Source organism: Sander lucioperca, chromosome 6, assembly GCF_008315115.2.
Source record: "Sander lucioperca isolate FBNREF2018 chromosome 6, SLUC_FBN_1.2, whole genome shotgun sequence".
Lineage (NCBI taxonomy): Eukaryota > Metazoa > Chordata > Actinopteri > Perciformes > Percidae > Sander > Sander lucioperca.
This window is the reverse complement of record NC_050178.1, coordinates 17,939,299-17,963,952: the sequence shown is the minus strand read 5'-3', so window position 1 is coordinate 17,963,952 and position 24,654 is coordinate 17,939,299. Positions and strand designations below refer to the sequence as shown.

The 24,654-nt window shown below is 41.1% G+C and overlaps 1 protein-coding gene and 1 long non-coding RNA gene across 3 annotated transcripts in view; both read right to left on the bottom strand.

Annotated features, from left to right (window-relative positions):
* fhit (fragile histidine triad diadenosine triphosphatase) overlaps nt 1-24,654 on the bottom strand; it is a 439,268-nt gene that overhangs the window by 6,678 nt on the left and 407,936 nt on the right. The window lies entirely within an intron of this gene.
* LOC116034536 lies at nt 16,263-23,216 on the bottom strand. The gene is made up of 3 exons (XR_004101132.2): nt 23,133-23,216; nt 22,650-22,653; nt 16,263-16,273 (listed from the first exon to the last, which is right to left on the bottom strand). It is a non-coding gene; the product is annotated as an uncharacterized LOC116034536 (long non-coding RNA).

Here is a 24,654-nt window from a genome sequence, read left to right as displayed (position 1 = left end):
TAACATGAAGTGGATTAAACAAGTATTTATGTATTCTTAAGTGTACATGAACTAATTTACTTAGCTTTAATAAAGGTGACATCTCAGTGGTAGTGTTTTGCAAATAATTAAGTCTGACTTGAGTTACTGTGTACATGATTGCTGTGACTCTTTCGCACAGCCAAGTCCATGGCTTAAAAATTGTTCTTCATTTTGAAATCAGATATGAGGCTCATATGGTCCCAATTTAATTTGCAATGCCAATTATTCTCAAAAAGGGCAATAAAAAAAGCATTTGAAAAAACTCTAATTCCGATGTCTTCAAATAAGCTGTTTATTCTTAATTTCATCCAAAGTTATCTTCTTTAAAAATCTCTCTGCTCTGAGCTTTCTGCTCTAAAATTGCGTCTCTTTTAGGCAAAATACTGTGAGATGTAGTTGAGAGCTCATGAAACATTTTATTTACATTGTAATATTTTGGGGATTGAAGATTAACATAACTTTCAATTTTAAACAATAACTTTTCAGTAACTCTAATTAAAATTCATTTTTTTTAGCTTTGATCCTGATGTGTCTCCACACATTGCCCCAACAAATCAAAATAATATACATATTTTTAACACATTAAGCCGTTCAAACCAAGCCCCATGCTGTTCCTCTGCCAGGGTAGCACATGGGGAGATGTCATATGCAGTTATTGTTTGACAGTGTTGTGTGCAGGACTGTCCCAGAGGCCTGTATCCTAAAATGACATATCTTGTACACCAGTCTAAAAACACAGACAACAGCACAAATTGCTCAGTAAAGGACTTTAACTTTATGTCCTTGAGATATGTCTGCTGGGTGTTCTTTTTACCCGTTAAAAATGTCTTTTTGTCCATTATGGAGTACTAAAATGTTTTGGCTTAGTGAAAAATACAGTGTGATTGTAATATTCATTTATGTCATATAAAACATATCATACAGGCTTCAGGCTGGCCTGTGTAGTTTGCAGTCTCTCACTCTCAACATTTCTGCAAGCTAAAGCACCAGGGGGTCATTACATCAGTACATGTCCTCCTCTCAGCACTATCCTCTTTTGTTGGCTGCATTTGTACCCTGTGGCACCACTCAGAATAGATGTGGCCCTGGGTGGAGAGCTTTTCAGGACAGGCATTTAACCAAACTGAAAGAAAAGCTTGTCAATATAGCCAGGAACACATCTCGAAAGACAGTTTACTCAAGTGCTCCTCATGAATACAATTTGAAAGACTGGTACCACACATTGACTGAAAAATAGTGGACATAGCAGCAGTGACAACACCCACTGGTTTGTGGACTGCCATTTTGAAGCCTCTAGTTTGGCGATATAGGTTTTTAAAAACAGAAAATGACGAGTTTTGACAAGAAGGTGGAGCTATGGAGCTAGGGAGTATGGCGCAGCAAGCCAGTGTTGTTCATAGTTGCAATGGTGCTGTGCTAAGCTAAACGCTAAAGAGGGAAAGTTGGCAATTTTAATCCTTCTGAAGCGAGTCATTCAGTGGACATTTACCGGCGGGTAAACGCAGACCTCTTGGTACTGGCACCCTTCATCTGCATGTAGGGCAGTATATTAGGAATGAATGAATGATTAGGGTGATTTTCCGATAGACTTCAATAGAAAAAAAATTCTTTTTGGAGCCAGTGAAGTCACCCCCTGCTGGAAGTTATATAGAATGCAGTTTTAAGGCACTTCTTCACTGTTCATCACTGTTCATCCGATCTACTTCACATTTGGCGAGCGTATTGCTGGGTACCACTTGAACTTCATCCATCCATCTTTGTCCGCTTATCCGGTATCGGGTCACGGGGGTAGCAGCTCCAGCAGGGGACCCCAAACTTCCCTTTCCCGAGCCACATTAACCAGCTCTGACTGGGGGATCCCGAGGCATTCCCAGGCCAGGTTGGAGAAATAATCCCTCCACCTAGTCCTGGGTCTTCCCCGAGGCCTCCTCCCAGCTGGACGTGCCTGGAACATCTCCCTAGGGAGGCGCCCAGGGGGCATCCTTACCAGATGCCCAAACCACCTCAACTGGCTCCTTTCAACGCGAAGGAGCAGCGGCTCTACTCCAAGCTCCTCACGGATGACTGAGCTTCTCACCCTATCTCTAAGGGAGACGCCAGCCACCCTCCTGAGGAAACCCATTTTTGCCGCTTGTACCCTGGATCTTGTTCTTTCGGTCATGACCCAGCCTTCATAACCATAGGTGAGGGTAGGAACGAAAACTGACCGGTAGATTGAGAGCTTTGCCTTCTGGCTCAGCTCTCTTTTCGTCACAACGGTGCAATAAATTGAATGTAATACCACACCCGCTGCGCCGATTCTCCGATTAATCTCCCGCTCCATTGTCCCTTCACTCGCGAACAAGACCCCAAGGTACTTGAACTCCTTCACTTGGGGTAAGGACTCATTCCCTACCTGGAGAAGGCACTCCATCGGTTTCCTGCTGAGAACCATGGCCTCAGATTTAGAGGTGCTGATCCTCATCCCAGCCGCTTCACACTCGGCTGTGAACCGATCCAGTGAGTGCTGAAGGTCACAGGCCGATGATGCCATCAGGACCACATCATCCGCAAAAAGCAGCGATGAGATCCCCAGCCCACCGAACTGCAACCCCTCTCCACCCCAACTACACCTCGATATCCTGTCCATAAATACTACAAACAGGATTGGTGACAAAGCGCAGCCCTGGCGGAGGCCAACTCTCACCTGAAATGAGTCCGACTTACTGCCGAGAACCCGGACACAGCTCTCGCTTTGGTCGTACAGAGATTGGATGGCCCTGAGAAGGGCCCCCCCTCACCCTCTCACCCCATACTCCTGCAGCACCTCCCACAGTATCTCCCGGGGGACCCGGTCATACGCCTTCTCCAGATCCTCAAAGCACATGTAGACTGGTTGGGCATACTCCCAGCATACAGAGGCTGAGAAGTGTGATACCCCTATAATTGGCACACACCCTCTGGTGCCCCTTTTTGAAAAGGGGAACCACCACCCCGGTCTGCCACTCCTTAGGCACTGTCCCAGACTTCCACGCAATGTTGAAGAGGCGTGTCAACCAAGACAGCCCCTCCACACCCAGAACACATTTCTGGACGGATCTCATCAATCCCTGGGGCTTTGCCACTGTGGAGTTGTTAAACAACTACCACTTGAACTTGGCGTTTGGAATTTGGAGCCGTTTGGACAGCATTGCATATTAATAAACTGAATAAAACTAAGAGACCGCACAATAAAGGTCCTGTGTGGAGCAGCCGGGCACGTCTGTTTGAGATGGAAGTTGCAGATTTTAAAATGACTATTAGAAAAACATGGACTCTTCAGAAGAGGAAATTAGGGGGGGAGATGAACAACCCACAGCACAGCAACACGAGCCCTTTTTTTCCTTTTGAGTCAGCGCCACCTTTCCCTTTTCGGCTTTCCATCATTAGACTCACACACTGATGTAGCTCAGCGTAAATTCTGTCAGGGAGACTTCTAATACGTTGTCTCTATTCTCTTTAACTGATCAGCTGGGCAGTGGGTGTTTCGGTTCTGTATACCAATTAGAATCGGGCACGTATGTTCTATCCAATCACAGCATGACTACCTTGTTTTAAATATCTTCTCTCTCCCGTTTCTCTCAGTTGTATTTTCAGATGAGAGTGCAAGTGCGACTAGTAGTTGTTGGCTTATGGCATTAGTGTTTTTCTATGTTGCGTCTGGTTCGTGGGTGTGTGTCATTTCAGGTTAAGAGCACATTTCAATTCACCTTTTCCGGCGTGTCTCGTGTGGTAGCAAATGATGTCTATCCTAGAGGATTTCTCTCTCGCACTTGTCCTGCAAGCAGTTTTCCGTAGCCATGGCGCATGCACACGGGTGCAAACAGTAGCAGCCTGGCAGGCAGAAATCACTCCAGAAGTACTTTCACACGACTGCAGTCCTGGGGATTTTGCCTTGTTTGTAGCTCCCGACTCGCCGCACGGAACTCTGAACTGCAGCTGGCCTCCAGCCGCGACTCTCAGCCGTGGCGTTGTACGTATTTTGGTCAGGTTCATTACGGCAGAGGAACCGGCATGTCAACTCAGATGGATAATCCAACCCTTCGTAGTTATCTCATCGGGCATATTTTGTTCATTCATGTTTGCCGCCCACCAGTAATGCGGATCAGGTTGCTGTGGCCTGGAGTTCCGGGCTCTGTCTAAACTCTGGCTTCTGCCGCAGATTCCTCTGCATCTCTGGGGCCTATTTACCATAAATTCTATGATAGAGACAGCCGGGGACGTCGTTTTACTTCTATACATGCATCAAGGTTAATTGTGTACTTAGACTGGCACGTCTTTTCTCTATGGGCTCACTAGGCAAGCTGCTTTTTAGTTTTTCCGTCATTTTTATTTTATTTAGTGTGCTGTCATTGCAGCTGACGTTCTAAAAATTACGTGCGCGTTTACATGCGCATTTACGGTGGATTCAGTTTTTCAACAGGTGTTGCTCTGGACATGGATGCATTAGCTGGATGGTGACACTGAAGTATGTTAGGGCTGAGCGCTACTGCGCAGCTGCAAACTGAGTTTACCTACGTAGTTGTGGTATGAAGAGCCTGTCCGAAGTTGTAGTCTTCTGATGGTTGTGCATGAGTAAACTCCATCGTGTCAATCTTGCAGAGTGAGATTGAGTTATGTGCTAGGAATAATGTAGGCAAGGGGTAATTGTTGCTAACTAGAATGCTAGTTAACATTAGTTATTATCTTACAAGTAACGGTAGCTTTTTTTTTTTTACTATAAACGTCTGTTATGGAGCACACCGTGACATACAAGCTATGGAGCATTTATACATTGTTGTGTTTCCTTAGTTAAATGTACGAATTAAGTCTTTAACGCTTCAGATGTAAGTTATTGGTTTCAAGTGACGTCATATGGCAGTCACTGGATGCTACGGCGGGTGAGTACTTGCTAGCATATAATGGGCATAGGAGGTACGTAAGTGTTTTGTCCCATATTCGTGATGTTTCTGGGCTTAAGTACTGTTCTAATACTTGGGCAGGTGTAAGATTCTTTCTCGTTAGGGAATGACACGTTGTTAAGGTTTGTCTTCGGAGCTGTCGTGATATTTGTCAGTAGTCATGCTAACGTCAGCAAAATGCATAAGGCACGTATATTCTGCATTTGTACATAAATATACTCATCGCCGTTGTTGCCTGCTTACTAACTAACGTTTTGTGCGTTATGCTCACTCATGGTGGGTAGCTCACACTCATTATGTTTCATATATGGTCTTTCAAAGCAAGTATTCTCAGCATAATATTTATATTGTACAAACTATCTAACAAGCTGCATTGCTCGCATCAGCTATTTAGCCTACTTTTATTTTCATCTCATATCTGTGGGGGCCTCTTGGTGTTTTACGTTTTATTTAATCTATTTACATAGATGTGTTGTTCATTTCCACTAAGCTTCCTATGTTGGTAATAGATTGGTGTGAGTCCTGCAAATCAGATTCTGACTGATTCCCAGTAGATGTGTTGGAACCGGTGGCAGCCCAGGTTTCTAATCACTACGTGTATTCACTTTCGGTTATGGCTGGTCTCGGTGGTTAGTCTTGCATCATTAAAGTACGTTGTCTTATTCATGGGCACGCAAACTCAGCATGGTGCATATGGGTCGCGTGTCAGCATTATGGTCATCGCATCCTCCTATTTCATGGATCCTTCTTGCGGTATCCTATGTCTGACTTTGTTACTTTGTACCTAGATTCTGCGATGCCCTCTGAAGGTAAGTATTTTATGTATTACCCAGACACTTTCTATCACTTATGAAATATTATTTTGGGCATGTCAAGAACAATACATTTTTGTTGTGGTTGGTAATCACTTGTTTCGCATAATCGTCATCGTGCGGTTGGCTTCTCTGTCTTAACCACGCTAGGTCAGTTGGTATCTGGGTATTATTAAGGCACTGTATTAATAATACATGTGTGGCACTCGTTTTCTTTTGCTGAGCTAAGTTTTGGGGGAATCCCTATCCTAAGTATGGTGGTGGTAGTCCATCTTACTGGGCAAAAGGCAGTTGTTATTGTTGTCTTATGTTACTGATTGAATTTTAGCAGCTAGTTGTACAGTTCATCTCTGCAATATGTTTAAACATAATTCACCTTTGCAATGGGATTCTCATATAGCTACACCCTATAGATCTCCTCATATCAATGTCTCATTATGAGCATGTTTTACACGATATCGTTGCAGCACGGCCAGTTATACTTCATATTATGCACGTTTAAATAGTTTCTTATTGCAGCATGTTTAACCTGTTTTTCTCGCAGGATGGGTAAATTCTCTATTGTAACTCTTCATTTATGCAGTGCATTAAGTGACGTTATCACTGACCTTGTATGCAGCTAACTCATGACATTTGACCTCATTAAGTTGTACTCCTTACAACACTAACCTTCTAAGTCTCAGACACTGCTTCTTTTCATTGCTTTTAATCTAAGATTAACTACTCATTGCTTATGCTCATACTAGAGGTTTTCCGGGTGTATTTCGGTTTAGCCATCATTTAGTTTTCTTTACTCAGTTTAGTCGGGTCATTCATTCAGAATAGGGGCAGCTACTAATGCGGGAAATCAAGGCATTTCATGTACGTCCCTGCAACAACCCGGCATATGGTCTTCCTCTGTTTATTCCCCTTACATTCGTGACGTCTTCGCAACCCAGAGATCTTTTAGGCATAATCCAGGTAAGCGTGCATATAACTTGTTGTGGTGTATTGATCTCTTAACAGTGGTGGTTGTAGTACTGCATCTCAGTAAAATAACCAGGCATATATTTATTTTAGTAAAAGTACTATGATAACCCTTTAGTAACAGTACCCATTTCTAATGTACTTTAAGTATTAAAGTATAAAGTCTGCAGAGGTTCTGTGTTTGTTCCGGCCTGAATTGCCGAGGTTTGGTTTTGTGTTCAGCCGACACACAGTTTTGCCATTTAAAGATATGATTGAGTATCTATCTTACAGAGTAGTACCCTGTCACCCTTATTTGTATTCCTGGAGATTTCCCTATGTCAAAATGTTGGTTTAAACAGCATTTGGAACTAGTCCTTATCAAAGCTAACATTTCACCAAAGCGTTTACGAGTCATAGAATAGGGGCTGCTACTACTGCTGCTAGTCGAGGGGTCTACAGTACTTCTCTACAACAACTTGGACGGTGGGCTTCCTCTGTGTACTCTTCTGTGAAGACATCATCAATAACCAGAGATCTCTTAAACCTTGATTGTGGTAAGATTGCATATAACTGGTGGTGGTGTAATGGATGGGTGGTGTTCTCAATGGTACTGATGTATTGTTATAACTGTTTTCATCAATTTAGATTTTATTTTGCATCTATCATAACTACAGGTTCTGTGTTTGTTCCTGCCTGAATTCCCAATGTTTTGTGTTATGTTCAGCCTGAATTGCTGATGTGTATTGCCCTTATAATTACAGGTGCCTTTGTAACTGCAGAGGTCTGTGGTTGTTCCTGCCTGGATTGCAGAGTGCATGTTCAGCTGAATTGCTGATATTTTGTTTGTTCCGGCCTGAATTGCTGATATGTGGTTGTTTTGTAATTACAGGTGCCGTGGTAACTGCAGAGGTCTGTGGTTGTTCCTGCCTGGATTGCAGAGTGCATGTTCAGCTGAATTGCTGATATTTTGTTTGTTCCGGCCTGAATTGCCGAGTTTTGTTTGTTCCGGCCTGAATTGCCGAGTTTTGTTTGTTCCGGCCTGAATTGCCGAGATTTTGTTTTGTTCCGGCCTGAATTGCCGAGATTTTGTTTTGTTCCGGCCTGAATTGCCGAGATTTGTTTGTTCCGGCCTGAATTGCCGAGTTTTGTTTGTTCCGGCCTGAATCGCCGAGGTTTTCTTTTGCAACGTCGTATTCTTCTCGTATGTCTTTTGGGATTTGTTCAATGTCAATGCTCAATGTCTTTGTTACACTGATTATTCACTGATCATTTAACACATTCATGTTTGTATTACCATACAGATTGTGGCGGCTGTAAGGTATGTAGGCTATATTCATGTCATTTAATCACTTAAATTCTTTTCAAGTTTTGGGGGATGTATTTGGTTTTCCTAAACATTAGTTGTATAGATCCCCTTTACAATGGAGTCTAATCTCCAAATAATTGTTTGTACTTGTTTGGTTAATTGTTAGTAATAAATGTTTGCATATCTGCAACGAAGTCTCTCCTGATTGAAATGTAGCTCAGCGTAAATTCTGTCAGGGAGACTTCTAATACGTTGTCTCTATTCTCTTTAACTGATCAGCTGGGCAGTGGGTGTTTCGGTTCTGTATACCAATTAGAATCGGGCATGTATGTTCTATCCAATCACAGCATGACTACCTTGTTTTAAATATCTTCTCTCTCCCGTTTCTGTCAGTTGTATTTTCAGACGAGAGTGCGACCCGCCTCCTCCCCTTCTACCTCCAGGCATTGTCGACGGTGTATCGGTCTTCTCCCGGCTGACGGCCCATTTTAAATCTCGGATTTTCTCACCACCACCACCAGTGTCTAGATTCCATTGGGGGATGTGTTTGGTTTTCCTAAACATTAGTTGTATAGATCCCCTTTACAATGGAGTCTAATCTCCAAATAATTGTTTGTACTTGTTTGGTTAATTGTTAGTAATAAATGTTTGCATATCTGCAACGAAGTCTCTCCTGATTGAATTAACATTACCGATAGACTTCCAAACGTGACGAAGAAAAAAAGAGGTGTTCGATGGCTTTACGTCATAAGCCGACCAGGGCTATGTCATTTGGGGAGGGGCCGCTCACTGATCCCCCTATATTTCTAAAAATCCTAGACATGGTTGTGACCGTTAGTACTTTCTGATTAGCCTGTGTTTCTATTGAAATAAGAGGCTGCTGCTGCCCGTCGTATAGGTTGAGCAGAGGCTGCACAGATTGACCAGCGGGCAGCGGCTGCACACCACCGGATGGTGTTGCTAAGAACTTGGAATGTATAACTATTATCAGACTGGCCCTTGCGGCCTCAAAACACTACCGGCCAACCGGGAAAAAGTCCTGACTCTCCTGATTGCCACTCCGCCACTGGTTGGCTGACAAGGGAGGGTCGTCAGCTGACTGAACATCCTCATACCTTAACGACAGAACAGGTTGATTGTCAATGACTCCCAACACGACATACATGAACGGTAGATGTCCAGGGCATTTATTGATGGGAGGAATCACCCCGCATCCCAGCATCAACTTTTCTTTAATAACCACTGACGAGCAAAGAAAACTGGCTACTCCCTCCTAAGACCGCGATGGCTGCACCTGATTGGACGAACGCTTCACTCGTGGGCTGTCTGCTCCCGGATTTCAAAACAGACCAACATGTCGTTTGTTTGGAAACTTTCGCTTATTTTACGAAAATGAGTTCACTGAAATGTGTTTCTGAAAACATTTCATCATTTTAGATCCACAAAGGTCAGGTTTTCTTTTTGGGCTTTTCCACCTTTAATGGACAGGAAAGCTAGGTGAGAAAGGGGAGAGAGAGGGGGAAGACATGTAGGAAATCATCACAGGTCGGACTCGAACCCTGGACCTCTGCGTCGAGGCATAAACCTCTATGTAAATGTGCGCCTGCTCTACCCAAGGAGCCAACCCGGCCACTACAAAGGTCAGTTTTAAAGATATTCATGAGTTTACGAGAGGCGGCGAGTTGAGCTGGACACCCCCGATTTGCATAATGTTGCCTAGATCGCAACATGAGGAGCAGGCAACTCGACGCCTCATCTCTCGAAAGTCCCCGCAAAATGCATTGTCCGACTGCTTACATAGACAATTAATGCAAAGCGTGAAAATGACGTTACCTGTTGACATGTACCTTAACTCCTGGATCGCCACAATAGCAGAAAGAACAAGAAGCATCCCCCCAGCTCTCTGCCAATCCCAGGTACAATATCTCACACATCTCATCTGTCACAGGTAGCTGAAATGGCTGACAGGCTTGACAGCTTCTAAACATGAAACATGTTCACTGACATCCTGGAAATCTCAGTACCTGCAATAAACAGTCCTCTCATCTTGGCTGAACTTCTATCTCATAACACAGTGACACTGAAAACATAACAGTTAAACACTGACATGTCACCCAGTCTGTTACAATACTATTCAATGCTCAGCTTATTGCACGGTTGAATGAAGGCTGCTTTTAATTCATTTCATAACTCTCCCTTCACTTCAAAGAAAACCAAATGAGAAAAAATGCCTGCAGACAGCATATGTATGTTCTTCCATGAACATTTTTGAAGCCCTAAACTGACTTTGAGTAAAAACATTAAACCAGTATAATTGATGTTTGATTGATGATTTCCCCCCTCCCCCCAGCCTTTGTTACACATTACAATGGTTATTTAAAGACCGGCTGCAATACATGTTTGGAAGATAATGTGCACTTTTACTAGTCTGGCTATCACCAGACCATGCTCAATCTTTTAAGATTGAACATTAGTCTGGGGAGTCTGCTCTGTATTTTCTCTGCACAAGAGGCTGGATCAATGGGCATAGTTCAAATGACTCTGTACGCAATTTGATAGTCCTTCAACAAATCAGACCAACGATCCGGGTGACATAGCAGCGACAGCGACATCAACACGTTGCTGTGCTTCAGTGGTCAGCTTGTTGAATGTAAACAAGAAGCTGCTTGGTCGCTTCTCTATCGTCATCGTGTTAAACCCGCCAATAGCGCGCCAGGTGGATAAGCCAGTTTGTGATTGGTTCCCACAAATTTGTAACGGAAGCAGGATAGATAAACGTACAGGTTTCCAGCCTGAGCTGCAGGGCTAAATCAAATCGCCGGCAGATCAGGCTGGGTTTACCCATTCTACACTTTTACTGGAAGTTTTTATTGCTGTTATTATTACATGTGAGTTCTGAAACTGTTTCCCAAAGCCTGACAACTTTCAAACATTGCCACAATTTAGTGAAAAATAACAAAAAAACGTCACAGATTGCATACTCATTTGGGGGGTTATGCTGGCTTAGTGTTGATTGAAGTCGTGTTTTTTTCTCCACATTAGTAAGACTGAAAATAGAGAGATGGTATTACAAATGGAGAAGTGGGTTTTGTGTCTTTTAGGTGCTCCAGTGGCCCCTCTACTAGCAGTGGAGCTGATGTCCAAACATTTGTGTGTGTGTGTGTGTGTGTGTGTGTGTGTGTGTGTGTGTGTGTGTGTCTCCGTAGAGTTTTGTTAAACCTCTTTAGTACAGCTCCTCTTCTATGTTGCAGAGCTGCCAGTGTGGACAGAGAAACCCTGCATGCTCTGACAGTGATGAACATGTCCGTGAATACTAATGTTCTGCATGTGCTGGATAAAGCAAACACTGGGTTAATCGGGCCGTATATTGACACCGCTGTGTAACTCAGTTATTATTATATTGTAGGCCATTGAAGCTTGATACATTGAACATTTGATATAAATTGTACTATTACAACTACAAACCAATTTGAAATAGTTAAAATATGATTGAATGGATGGATAGATAATTTATTTATCCCAGTGGGGACATTTGCATGTCACAGCAGCAGTACATGAACGAACCGAACCGCACAGCACAGCAAAAATAACAGCGCATAAACAAATGTCAAACAAAAGTACTAACATAGAACAAAAAAAGTATGCCCCTTTAAGTATTTGCATCCACACGTGGAAATTGCATTACGTGTGCAAAATGAATGTAGTAATAAGTTAAAAAGTTAAATACATTGCACTGTGCTGAAGATACAGAAAAAGTCATCGTAAATCTAGTCGGTTCAATCTGCCAGTGGATGTAGTCTAGTTATTCATATCAGCTGTTTAGTTGTTTTTTTTAAATCATTGTCTAACTCAATCTATAGTCAATATTCAGTTTATTGTTATTCAAATGAATCTTATGGAATTCAATGGATTCTAAAAAGACAATAAATTGCTTTTTTTCATTTTGTGGTTTAATTCATGGCTGCTAAAATTATATTATATATATATATATATTTTTTTTTTTTTTCTGTCAACTTTCTTGGTATCAAAACTATATTGATGACATCTAACAACAAGTGGTTTTACCAATGATGTCTTGTTTTGAAAAATGTCCAAGTTATAATTTAGTTTAGTTAGTTAGAATTCAATGTATACATTAAAGCACCATCATGTGTTGCCAATGGTTTTCTAACAAACTAACTTTAACTTTGATCACTTTGATTTAATACTATATGTTGGAAACTACACAGGGGTTTGATATATTGTTTATTTTGGCTGGGTCATTTCTTTTACATTTAAAAAGATTGGTGCTACAATATGTAGAGCGAAGAAGGGTAACAACAGCCTAATTACTGAATGATGCATTTATTCTATAGAATTCCTTGTACAAAGTCTGAAAATGTCCAAACCATTATTCCTGTAAACTGTAACATTTGTCTTTGGTTCAGCATAACACTGTTTGGATAAAGTCTATGAAAAGAGCAAGTGTTGCCAATGATGCATTTCCTCGCTCCTCATTGACATTTAACAATGCACCACAGCAAAAGAAAGTGGTGTAAAATTTGCCCCGAGGGAGAGGGGTTAATATACACAAGGTGAACCTGGTCATCAGGCAAACAAATTAGCTTCTTTGCTAGGAGAGCAAAGGCTGATTTTTGTCACACTGGGTTGACTGAAGAATCTGTAGAATTAATATCTGTAGCTGTTACATGTCATATAAAACAGAGATTACTGCGTCTTACTAGCAGCCTCGGTTGACTCGAGGTTGACATAGAACAGTTGAGGCTGGCAAACCTAGAACATTAGCAGTAAAAATGTGCTTAATGAAAGCTAGACCAAACTTGACAAAGTGCAATGAGCCTGACAAGCTGCGTCTAAAATGGCCAAGCATCAGATGAGAATGTATTCGTTACAGCATCAACTTTAGTTACGGTTACTTAGGGATCCTTTTTTGCCAATATTTACATACTTGTATTTTTTTCAGTTTTAATAGGTGGCATATGCTCATTTTCAGGTTCATACTTTTTTCTGAGGTTTATTGGAAAATGCTGTAATGTCCAAAAACACATTATATTTTTCATACTGTCGTTTGCTGCAGCTCCTATCCACACACTGTCTGTAACAGTGAATCAGTTTAGTCTCCTTCCCAAAAACCAGTGTTTCTGGTCTTACGCACCTGCTCCAATACTGACATTTTTGCAGCCAGGGAATCACTGAGTATGTTTACATGCACACCAATATTCCACTATTATTCTGAATATGACAATATTCCGAATTTGATAAATGGTCATGTAAACAACACATTCCGGTTGGATATTCTGAATAAGGCCTTTTTCTGAATATAGCATATTCCAATTAAGATGTGGGACATTCCGGTATTATTCAGGTTTTAGAAGCATTTTTTGGACATGTAGACATCGCATTCGTAATATGCATCTCAATCAGGGTTTTTACAGTTTACAGTCTCTTGCCTGTTTATGGCTTATGGTCAGCTCTGTGCGTTGCTATGGTTGCTGTACACAAACCAACCAGCCAACAGTTTGGAAGGCTGCAGACTTGATAAGATGAAGAACACATCTACTTTTAAACATTATCAAAGACTTGGATATCAACAGGTTTTTGGATATGTGCACACGGGGGCGCCGCCAGGAATTTTGGGCCCCATGACAAAAAATCAAATTGGGCCCCCCAGCTGTTGTCACCACATCTCTAGGACCTAACTGTCCCATCAAACGCTTTACATAACTCTAATTAAAGGCTTGCAAATGTCTTGCTTCTTGTAGTTGAATACAGTTAATATTGTCTGTATCTTACATGCAGGCTCAGGTAAGCTACTCACTGTTTCCAACTGTCCAGCATCCAGTACAGACAGTAGGTTGTTTTTTTTTTTTTTTTTTTATTTCATAATGATCATTATGTGAGAAAATAATTGTTATTAATGTGTTTGAATTTCTGTCATTAATACATATTTCATTTTCTTTTTTGTAATGGTAAAAAGAGCAAGCATTGAACACAATGTTGCTCACCTTCTTCACTGGGACAGGGAGGGGCACAGTTAGGGGGAGACTGGGGTGCTGCTGACTCATCTGTTGTTAAGTCTGCTAAAAGGGGCAGGGACAATGATTTAATATGAATATTTCCCTGCACTGATTAAATGGTGATTAAATGTAGGCTAACACTAGTCTGTAGCTAGCTATCTTATTTCACTATGGACATTAAGCCAACAAGTTAATACCACTCACAGACTATAGGCTACCCACCGTTCTCGGTGAAAAACTGGGTTACAGTTTGACAGTTTGACACCCTTTCCTTTGTCTTTCCTCTCTTTCCTTTTTTGAAAACCAGATTTTGATTTTACGTTACTTGGCAACACTGTGGTCACTGTAGCTAGTTCTGGCGCATCTACTGACTGCAACTAAACACCGTCACTGAGTGCTAAGGCAGGACCAAACCATTTCATGCAGATACAGGGGGGTGGTCAGTCAATATGGATGTTTACTTTTTGGTCAATGGGGATATTTAACTTTTACTGCCAAAAAACAAGTAAAAACAAAGAGATCATTAATTTTATTACTATATTTGAAATATATATTGAATGATGATGGTTTAATCATTTTATATTAGTTTTTACCTATTTCTTGGGGCCCCTGTCAGTCATGGGCCCTTGGAATTGTCCTAACTTTTCCCCCCTATACGGCGCCCCTGTGCGCACACAGCTACGATGACCTTTTCAAAAAGCTGGTTGAAGGAATGAAAGAGGGATGCTGTGTTCGCACGGTCAAACAAGTCCTCCACCGCTGGTAAACTTTGAATTGGTGTTGTTTTCGTCAACGAAAATTATGACTAAATATCGTCGTCAACGAACCTTTATCACGTGACGAAAACTAGACGAGACGCACCGTAAATGCTGGTCATGTGACGAGGACTATAATTAAATGTATAATGCAATATTGTTGATGAATAAAAACGAGACTAAATGTGGTTTACAAAATAAAAACTATGCTAAAATGTCTCTTCATTTTCGTTGACCAAAACGAGACGAGACAAAATGTTATAATGTTATTTCGTCTTGTTTAGTCGCGATATTATTATTATTTTGCATTATTTCTGTTCCCTGTGTCTGACTTCAGGGGCTGCATCAGGTGGCACTCGGATCGCACTGCGCAGAAGCAGGCGACGTTACTACCTCAAGCCCTGTCGCAGCATTATTTAATTTGGAAGATGCAGCTGTGAGTTAAAGAGTGAGACGAGCGTAAACGACAACAAACTAAATTAAGTCTGACACAGAGAAAGCTGGGACCGTGGCCGGCCAGCCGGAGTTTGGAAAAACTTTCATTACATAGAAGTGGAAAAGAAAACGGAATGTGTTGTGGAAAAAGATGGGGAGAAATGCGGCCACAAAATCACAGGAAAAAACACGAACCTTAAGAGACATCTCAAGCCATTCCATAATGAAATTGAGGTAAGTCAAGACATTAACGTAACGTTTCTATTTTAGAAAGCTAATGCCAACTCATGAGGCTGTGGTTAATGTGTCTCATTTTAACGTTAGCTTTAGACGTTAGCCACTGGAGCTGAAAACGACTGAGACAAACGTGTGTGTGTGTGTGTGTGTGTGTGTGTGTGTGTTCTTGTTTAACTATACTCATGGGGTCCGAAAACCGGGAATACAGTATACTTGTGGGGTCCGGACAGCTTTGTGGGGCCAAAATGCTGGACCCCACAAGGTTAAAGGGCTGTTTGAGGGTTAAGACTTGGTTTTAGGATTAGGGTTAGAATTAGGTTATGGTGAGGGTGAGGGTAAGGGTTAGGGTTAGGCATTTAGTTGTGATGGTTAAGGTTAGGATAAGGGGCTAGGAAATGCATTATGTCAATGACGGGTCCCCACAAAGATAGTGAAACGCACATGTGTGTGTTTGTGTGTGTGTGTGTGTGTGTGTGCGTATTTGTTTGTGTGAGAGAGGGTGTGGGTTCTTAGTTCCTACCTGAGTGACTCCATTTGTAATAAGCATCCCTTGTTGGCAACATTTTAGTTTTGTCTGGATTGACTGGATAGAACTGCATTACTAAAAAGAGACTAAAACACAATTTTCTTTGACTAAAACTAGACTAAAATGTCATCAGTTTTCGTCGACTAAAACCAGACTAAAATAGTCATGGATAATTCTGACTAAAATAAGACTAAATGCTCAGACTTTTAGTTGACTGAAACTTGACTAGACTAAAAAGAGTATGAACGTGACCAAAACTAATAAAAACTAAAATGACAGCTTGACACAAAGACTAGACTAAAACTAAAATTAAAACAGGCCGCCAAAAACAACACTACTTTGAATACATCGTGTTTTGCATGGCTACATGTAAACTGGAATATTAGTGGAATTTTCACTTTCTTTAGCCATGTAAACAGCTTAGTCGCAATATTTTCTTTTTCAGAATAAGGGCAAAAACCGGAATATTATGTGCATGTAAACCTAGTCACTGTTACTGAGTTTATCAGCAGTTCTACCATTATTTTTCACCACAATAACCGCTTCCAAACCAAAAGCTTCACAACCACACATGTTCCAGCGGTAATCTGATCAGAAATCAGGGAGAAATTAGTACCATCAGCAACCAAGATTACCGGTTTCCCTGATGTTACATAAAGTAAATACTGTTATTTACAGTATATTCCTCTGTCACATAATGTTAGCTTAGTATATATGCATAAACTCTGTAAACCAGGGATCATCAACAGGGGTCCAGGACCCTTAGGGTGTCCTCAGAGTCAATGCAGGGGGGCCTCCAAATTATTGATGATTTTTTCAATGAATCCAACATATTATTAGCAAATATAAATCCCCACTGAAGATAGGATTACTGGCCTATAGGTAAGGTATAGTCACTAAGGTAGCCATCCAAAGATACAGTTAATCCTAAAGATTTACTGTGCCACATGTATGTTTTAAAATGAAAACATGATTTAAAAAATCATGGCAACAATTATAAGGCTATTTTAATAGCTTAGTATTCTATGCAAAAATGGTATGTATAAAGGCTTTAGGCCGCCCTACATGTTATTGTAGGCCCAGTTTAATATGCAACTTCATTTTATACAATATATGTAGTATGGGGTCCCTGCTCCATCTCTCTTTCAGTTAAGGGGTTATTAGCTTAAAAAACGTTGAAGACCCCTGTTGTAAACCGTAAACATATACGGTTTTATGCTTGCAACCACATTTGTTAGAAGTGTGCTACAGTGCCCATTAAAGAAGAAAGCCTTTGTTCTGAAGGGATACAGAGTGTGTTAGCATGCAACGTTACATGTGGACGGATGAGGGGTGGAAAACACTACAAATAAATATAGCTACAAGCAGCAATGAGGGGGCCAAGCAGTACACTAGCAGGAATTGCGTTGCCATGGCTTGAGTAAGCACTCACAGCAACGTTGATGGCAATTGGATAAAGAATGGCTGAGATATCAGCTCATTTACTTTGTTACAGTGCCCCTAGAGGCCAAATTACACGTCCCTGTACCAAGTTTAGCTGTAGTACATCAAAGTGTTGCTGAGATATGAGCTCACGTTCTTTATTACAGCGCCCCTAGAGGCCAAATGACACCACTTTCCTTGCACGTCCTCACAATCAGCTACCATGTCCCTGTACCAAGTTTGGACTTCATACATCAAAACGTTGCTGAGATATGAGCTCACTTCCTGTAACTCTAGCACCCCCCTACTGGTTGTAGGTCACCAAATGTATTGTGTGTCCTCAGAATGGGGTCCTAAGTTCATATACTAAGTTTGGTTTCTATATGTAAAAGCATTTTTAGCATTTATGAGCAATATGATATGAGTTCACTTCAGGTTTAGTGGCTTCGCCATCAATTTCGATTGGCTGTGACGGACAAACGCTTTCGAATATCAATACGCAATGGAATAACTTTTGTGCGGCTTGGTCTGCAGATCATCTCTTCCAAGTTTTGTGAAAATAGGAGAAAGTTTGTGACCTGTGAAAACTTTTTAGTGTTTTTGATGAAATCCAATATGGCAGCCGAATCAATTACTTTGACGTCACAAGTTGGCATGTGTCAGCCTTATGACCTCCCACATTATTAAGAGACACTGCTAGTAAGTTTTAATTCCAAACACATCAAACGTTATAGGCCAAAACGTAATTTTGCTAATTACAGCGCCCCCTATAGGTCTAAGGTCACCAAATGTCTTGAGCCTCTTCCTAATTGGGCCCTACCTATGTAATAAGATTGGTGTTGGTGACTTGCCGAGATATGAGTTCACTTCCTGTTTGGCGGCTTCACCGTCGATTTCGATTTGCTGTGACGGGCAAACGCTTTTGAATATCAATATGCAATGAAATAACTTTTGTGAGGCATGGCCTGACGATCATCTGTGCCAAGTTTTGTGAAAATCGGACCAATTTTGTGACCTTTGAAAACTTTTTTGTATTTTTGATCAAATCCAATATGGCGGAAGGTCCAACATGGCGGATATTAACAGCATGGGGTGCGTTGAGTTCAGCGTCATCCAAGGATTCCAACTATATCTTGATGTTCAAAATCGGGCATACAGTTCAAAAGTTAATCGCATGGATGCAACGCCAACTTTGACCCATTGGTGGTGCTAGACTGCCTGTGGTGCAGACCTAAATCTTGGTGAAATGAATTATGGCACTGTCCTGAATCAATGTGCCAAATTTCACAACTTTTTACTGTATGGTTCTATGGGCTGCCATAGACTCCCATGGCAGAGGAAAGATGTGTAATAACAAGAAAAGGTAGAATCACTAATGGTGCATCGCAGCTTCGTTGCTTAGCCCCCAATGATGTACAAAAGTAATAGTATTCGAATTTTGGAAACAATTTCAAGATGGTGGCATTTGCAGACGCAGCGGCTCGGCTCTCTCACTTTAGTTCTCTTTGTGTGTGTGTGTGTGTGTGTGTATATATATATATATTTCTCTCAGTTTGTCTATTTTTTTTATCAGTAAAGCAGTAGCCTTTAACACATGTGATTGATCCCAGTTACTTTTCATCAGAGATCACCACAGAGCTTTCAGATTGAACACAACTTTCATCCCACCCCCGGGTATCCTATGCACTCTGGAGCCCATCGGATTTTCCATCCCACCAGCAGCGAAATGCCACAGACATCGTAGAGAGAAAAAACAGACGTTTGTTCCAACCTCTGTTCTGCCATGAAAGAGTCTGATTAGCTTGGTTAAGTTCTCTCTAACTCAGAACAAACAGGCAGATGCAACCCCAGATCTGAATTTCTAGACGGCTTCAGAAAGAGTGCAGGGAATTCAGGAAGCTAAATAAAGTGAGTGAATATATTGTTATCAATTTGACTTGTCCTAAAGTGCAGGCAGTTGTTCACCCAGAAAGTGTGTCTGTGTGTATTTTTAGCCAAAGATATGCATTAAGATCAGGATACCTCATGCTTCTCCCAGAGCCCCTAAGACTAAGATGGCAGCTGGGACTGAACAATCTTTTATTCTTGGGTGGCAATGTCCAACACCAATCAGGCTGACATATTTCCATGAATCTAATTAGCAGGAAACTTGATAAAGTGTCTCTGGTTTAGTTTTTCAAGGGGGATGATAATATATGGCATTCTTGGCTCAACTCAGCTCAGTCTTTAAAGCATTCTGCATGCTATGGTTTAAACAGATTGTTTTTCATCCTACAATATATGGACTACTGTACACAGTTCTGAGTTAACTACTTCTGCCTGATTATGCTATTACATTTGGTTGTTATGAAATGTATAACCATGTTTTTTGTTATTTTCAGCATGTTTGGTACAATGTGCATGTACAGCTGTGTTCAAAATAATAGCAGTCCAACATCACTAACCTCATGAATCAAATTTTTTGGTAGAAGCGATATTTCTACATGGCAAATAATTTACTAGTAAGTGTTGTAGAGTCATAGAAAACCAACAGACCCAACAGTCATGACATGCATGCTGCTCATTCTGTGTAATTGAATATGTAATTGAAAGGGGCATGTTCAAAATAATAGTAGTGTTGTGTTCAATTAGTGAGGTGATTGATTCTGTGAAGAAACAGGTGTCAATTATGGCCCATATTTAAGGAAGGAAGGAAGCAAATGTTGTGCATGCTGGTTATAGTGCATTTCACACTGAAATACTCAGCAAAATGGGTCATTCCAGACATTGCTCTGAGGAACAGCGGACTTTGATTTAAAAGTTGACTGGAGAGGGAAAACATATAAAGAAGTGCACAAAATGATTTGAAATGCCTTGAAATGACATCCAAAGCCTGAACGACGTGGGAAAAAACGGTCAACTACCATTCGAATGGATCGAAGAATAGCCAAAATGGCAAAGGCTCAACCAATGATCAGCTCCAGGAAAATCAAAGAAGACTTAATATTACCTGTGAGTACTGTTACGATCAGAAGAAGGCAATGTGAAGCAAAGCTAGAAGCCCCCGCAAAGTCTCATTGCTGAAAAAAAGACATGTACTGAATAGGTTGAAATTTGCCAAAGGACACATTGACTGGCCAAAGGAGAAATGGCGCAACATTCTGTGGACTGATAAGAGCAAAATTGTTCTTTTTGGGTCTAGGGGCCGCAGACAGTTTGTCCGACGACCCCCGTGCACTGAATTCAAGCCACAGTACACTGTGAAGACAGTAAAGCATGGTGGTGCAAAAATCATGTTATGGGGATGTTTCTCATACTGTGGTGTTGGGCCTATTTATCGCATACCAGGGATCATGGATCAGTTTCAATACATCAAAATACTTGAACAGGTCATGTTGCCTTATGCTGAAGAGGAAATGCCTTTGAAATGGGTCTTTCAACAAGACAATGACCCAAAACACACCAGTAGGCGAGCAAAGTCTTGGTTCCAGATGAACAAGATTGATGTTATGGAGTGGCCAGCCCAATCCCCAGACCTCAATCCCATAGAAAACTAGGAAAACTGAGGCAAAACCCAGTAATGCAGAGGAGCTGTGGAATGTAGTTCAATCATCCTGGGCTGGAATACCTGTTCACAGGTGCCAGAAGTTGGTCGACTCCATGCAACACAGATGTGAAGCAGTTCTCAGAAATAATGGTTATGCAACAAATATTAGTGCAGTGATTCAAAGTAAAGCAAACCCTTGAGACATTTTTCTATTTATACAGTAAATGTTTGAGTTTGTAAAGAAAAATGCAAATACTGCTATTTTTTTGAACAGCCTAATATTCCTTTTTCTTCACTTTCTGTAAAGGTATAACAAAAACTTGATACATTTTGGTCATGTTTTGATTTGGAATTGAATGTGCAGTGTTCCCAATGCATTGATATTATGGAATTAAAAGCTATTCTAAGGATTTTGAGCATTATTCACTTTTTTAAACACACTGCTATTATTCTGAACACAACTGTATGTAACTTCCCTGTTGACCATTTTCCAAGGCATTCCACAGGGTGAAGCTTTTCTAATTGTGTCTTCACCTCGGGGATATACAGGGCAGGGTATCTGCACACTTGAAATTAAATGTAATGCTTTTTAAGAACTCTTTAAGACTTCAACAAGACAATTGAATACACTTTGTAAAATGGGCTGGGTAATATGTTTGACACCATCATAAGAAACTGCAATGAATAGTCAAAACAGCCAGTAAGATCATCTGTATCTGTAGCTCAATTATACAATGACCTTAGTTTAAAAAAAAGACTTTCTTTCTTAAGAAGCAACAGGTCAAGTGGCAGGCTCCTGCAAAGGAAAATTAGGACTACAAGGTACAGCAAGTATTTTGTGCCTACAGCAATTAGACTGCACAACAATAGACTTAAAAAAAATTCTTAGGCACTTTAAACTATACACTAAAAGTACACTAAAAAGGCACTGCTGTGAGTGCTTTAATAAGCCATTCAAATCAATGTTACAATGTTGGATGTTCATGCTTCAAATAATGATGTAAACGTATTTGAAAGAAATCTCTTTAAGTCAAAACCTCCAATTTCACACTGTTCTGAATGCTCTGGTTTCAACAGTGTTTTTCCTAATGTCATGCTAATGTCAGGGGGAAATTGTAATCTTGTTTGCAGATGTTATTTTCTGCCCAATGTCAGCTCAAATGTCTTCCAGGATTCATCCTAACAGCTAAACCCATTATTATTGTATTGTGTTACCTGTGAGAGTAATTATTTAGGTAAATCCAGACTAATGGAACCCTCTGTTCTATTTATATTTACTGTGCCTTCTTCTGTAAACAGGACCTTCCTAGATCAGGCTGAAACTGTACATGCAGAGTGAACTACAAAGCTTTTGAAGCACTGGATTCTAGACACATTTGGAGCAACCGAGTCTACAGCTTTTTCAGAACAGACTACTCAACATGGAGGAAGAAATAGCAGGCAGGAGAGAGAGAAAGAAATTGCACTTGATTAACCTCTGGCAACCCCATTTTCTCCTGTGGCGACTGGGTGTTGGACGGCACACAGGCCGCAACCCTATGCATCAGACAGGACACGCTTTCATTAAACAGTGACCCCAAAGGGTGACCGAGAGGTCGTCCTGACCTCGGTGCCATCCACATCCACAGAACAGATAACAAGCCCTATAGGTACTGTAGCCCAGAGTCAATATTCTCCATAGGCCCAAATGGTGAAGGCCCTGTATGCAGGAATCCTGAATGAGACCAGACTGGGTTAAGACCCCAGTCTATCCATCAAACTAGACCTGAGGAATTTGATCGTCCTGGTCCTGCTTTATGATACTGTATTAGTCACAGGAATATCAACACGGTCCTGTGCATTTTGTGAAATTATAACATCTCAGTGGCTGGTGAAAACCTTGCATTTGGAAGTAAAACGCTTTGTTTTAGCTGGAGGACAATTAGGGCAGGGTATCACCACTGATTTCCTGAATCGATTCAGATTCAAAAGGTCCCAATTAAATTTGATTCGATTTAAAATTTATTTGATAAGGGATATTTCAGTTACAATCCCAATTTTGCTTGGATATGAAAGAGATTCTCAGAAAACCTATGCTTTAAATTGTACAAAGAGTCCTTTAACCTGCTGCATTACTACAAATATTAATATTGTTAAGAATTGAAGCTCAAAGCACATGGAGACAGAAAAAAAGTGCTTTCTATAGTGCAGAGGGTGTGATGCAGAGACGGTATACCTAAAGCCATACATCTGTGAAAATGGCCATGGCAGTTTTTCCCTCGCCAAAATTTAGCCTAACTTTGGAGCATTATTTATCATCCCTTAGATGATCTAGTTTTATATCACAGACGTTTGTAGCTACATATCTCATATGAAGCAACTGCAGCACAGCTGTCAAGTCCATTCAATTTCTGTAAAAAACTAAAGCTGAAATGATTTGCGTTCATTTTTATTTTATTTTAATTAGCTTTTGCACCTGCCAATATGGTTTCAGTTTAGCTTTAGTTTTTCTTGAAGGTTTTAGTTTTCGTTTACTAAAACTTTTTCTCACTGCTTATTTTAGTTTTGGTTTACTACAATAACCCTGGTGTAGAGCTCTTTGAGTGGTCACAGACTAGAAAAGCTCCATATAAATGCAGTCCATTTACCATTTAAATATGTTGCTATCATGCGGCATATAGCCTACTGTAACATTAATGTACATTTTTGTTGGACTGTTTTGTAGTGTTGGGACCGGAGAAGTGGGATTAAACTGATCTTAAACAAAGGAAATCATGTGGCCAACACGTGGCCTCCTTAAACAAAGACATGCGGCCTCCATCGCAACTTTAAAAACTGAGCGTCACACCTCCACGAGGAAAGATGTTTCAAAATGGGCAGAGGTCTAAAAACACTGATGTCCGATTGGCTGGAGCCCCTGAACGCAGCAGGGGGCTCCGAACAGGTGACCTGAAGTATAAAAGTCTCTGTCACCCATTTTCTCATTGTCATTCACTGCAACGCCAGTTGCTACAGGATGCCTGCAAACGTTTGTACTTTAACTAAATAGTTTAATTTTCCGGACAAGTGGACTAGTTTCGGTGTTCTGGAAACACCCTCGATCCTGTGGAACACGCATCAGTGTTTCACCCCTGCAGAAATAAGAAATCAGACACCGCTTTTCTTCAAAGTCGACTAAATTGCTTTTGGAGGGAAACAAGTTTTCCGTGAATCACTGACGAGTGAGATGGATTCGGTCTGTTTACCGTGGAGGATCTATGGACCAAAACGAACAAGAATATGCACAGTAAGAGTATTAAGTTTCTGGGCAGAGAGATATAGGTGTGTTATTAATGTCACGTAACCGCTATTGCTGCAACTTGTTACGACATTGAATGTGATGGATTAATAAGTGCTACTGTTGCACGTCTGACTATTAATCTGATTGGGACCACCGATTCCCAATTTATCGCTGTGAAAGTACTGGCTCACGGTACCTGTTGATGTTGTGTTTGATACTGTAGCTTGTTTGAAACTGTAATTGCTACACTGCCATTCTCCCGCTGCAGAAAAGTTTAGTTACTGTACCAGCGAGATAATAAACCTTCCATGCGTCAGTCGAACCACAGCACCGCGACGTAACGAGACAGCACTGTGCCGCCAGAAATCAGCTGTTGGCCCACCCGAGGTTGAGTAATAACCATTTCCCCTCGTTAGCCAACTTCTCAGGGCCCTGCCATAACGACAAGTTAGGTTGGAGTCCTGAGTGAAC